The sequence below is a fragment of the Buceros rhinoceros genome, unplaced genomic scaffold (genome assembly GCF_000710305.1).
Source record: "Buceros rhinoceros silvestris isolate BGI_N320 unplaced genomic scaffold, ASM71030v1 scaffold32790, whole genome shotgun sequence".
NCBI classification, from domain to species: Eukaryota; Metazoa; Chordata; class Aves; order Bucerotiformes; family Bucerotidae; genus Buceros; species Buceros rhinoceros.
The window spans coordinates 9,183-11,374 of NW_010389590.1; positions in this window are offsets into that span (position 1 = coordinate 9,183).

Consider the following 2,192-nt stretch of genomic DNA (forward strand, 5'->3'; position numbering starts at 1 on the left):
CCCCCGCCAGCCCCCCGCCTCTGCCGCTGCAGCACCTGGCTTTGGAAATCTGGCCTTATATGGGGCCTTCGGAGAACCAGCAGAAAGGGGATGGGTGCCAGAACCAGAGCGATAACATCTTAAAGAAGAACGCTCCCCCTTCAGGCCCAGGGAAGAAGGAGATGGGCTTCCCTGCCCTCGCTTTTGCTGATGTTTTCTGTAGCTCGGTGACCCCGGGGTGATGGGCAGCGAGGGATGCTTGGCGCGGGGATGTGCTCTGCGTGGGGACGTGCTCGGCACTGGGTGTGGGGGGGTTGTTCTGCAGCAGCCCGCCTCTGTCCATGGGCTGCCACAGCTTCTGCCGGCTGAAGCATGTCCTTAGAACAGGTGATGGCTTTATTCCCACTAAAAAAATCCCCTCTGCGCAGCAGCCGGAGGGCCGGAGCAGCCAGGGAGTGCTGCAGCCTGGGCTCTGCAAGCCGCTTTCTGGGTGGGATGTTGGGCACAGTGTCCCAGTGCTTTACCAAACTGTCAGCAGAAGTAGGGTGTGCGCGTCCTGCATGTCCAGGGACGTGTCCTCCAGCTCCGCCCCGGGCTGTGCTGTCTGCAGTGACAGCAGCTGGCTGTGTGCAACCTCGAGGCATCCTCGAGTGGCATATTAGTATAACTGCTGGGAGAGCAGTGATTTGAACCGCCTGATGCCACAGCTCTTCGGGATATCTGGCAGTGGTGGCACTGGGCACACTCCTACAGGCTTTTTTGACTCGGACCTTTCACGAGGAGGGTCCTGGGGGATGTGCTAAGCTTGGGATGTCTGCAAAGCTATACTCACAGTTGCTGGTTGGAGGGAGCGAAATGCAATTTCCTTATTTTCCACCCTGATAACCCACAGCTCACCCCAAAACGGCCCTGCTTGCATTCCGCATGCCAGCAAAGTCGGTCATTCGTGTCACTCCAGCGGTGCTACTGCCTGCGGTCACCTGCGTTGAACACCACACTTTCTGTCTCGGTTCAGCTGGAGCATACTCCACAGCCCTGTCTGAGCGTACGGCCTCCAGAGCCAAGGTGGGCACTGCTGGGAGCTGGGCTGCACGCTGGTAACAGACGTCACTTGCATCGTGGCTCTCATCTAGGAGAAGCACCGAGCAATCTGCTGCAGTGCAAACCAGCTGGCTGGATGGGAAGTCCAGGGATAAGCAAAATGCCTTTGGTGGAAAACCCCACTCTTGGGGCAGCAAAGAAAGGGGTGAAGTAGCATCTTTAACTTTGTCCCACGCATGCAGAAGGCTTAGCAGAAATGTGAGCCCGTGCCCCAGGTCAAAAGCTTGTTATTGTCACCTCTGGCCAACGATGAGTTAAAAGGCTTTTCACGGTGCTTCTTGCAGGTTTGGCTGGGATGCTGCCAAGACAAAACAGCTCCTGGGTTCTGGGTGCTGTTGCTAGCATGTGAGTTTATTAAACATGAATTGTAAAACTGTGAGGAGCCTGTCACCATTTCCTATTTGCACGTCACTCTTCTTGGAGAGGGAGAGGAGACAGGCTTGTTTCCCAAAGCCCGGCTGCTTAGTGTTTGACAGCCTCGCTCTTCCTTTCTGATTTTCCAGCACTAACTGTGTTTAGGTTTCCAGCACTGCGATGTTTAAAACTAAAACATACTGTTTTCCCTGAAACAATACTGGGGTTTGTAACTTTCTTTTTAAACAAATCTGAAACCATTTTGGCACAGATGCCTTGCCAGCCTCCTCCTAAACAACCCCCGAGACAGGAACATACGTGTACGCCTGCGAGAGGCACCGCAAAAGCATCTGCAAGCGGCGGGGCTTTGCTTCTCGTCCTTCTGCTGCTGTTTGTGCCTGCGCCCGTCCTGTCTCCAAGCTCTGTGAGGGGATCGGTTAAGAGGAAGGGAAGGAAAACACCGTGAAGTGTAAGCGGTGTGAGCTGGGTTCACCCAGTGAGACTCAAGACTGGCACGGGCAGAGCGGTGTCTGGGCGACGTTTGGCGATGGCCATGTGCTCTGTGCACGGCTGCTCTGAAGTCTGCTCTGGGGAAGCCGTGCTGCCCCAGGGAGCAGAATGTGAGGGGTGTGGAACAGGATCTGAGTTTCTTTGCCGCCTTCCACCTTGCTAGTAAGCAGCGGAGCTCCGGCTGAGCCTGGCAAAGGCCCTGCTGCCTTTGCCTTCGCCTCTGCGTGGGCAACGCAAGATGGGTGCAG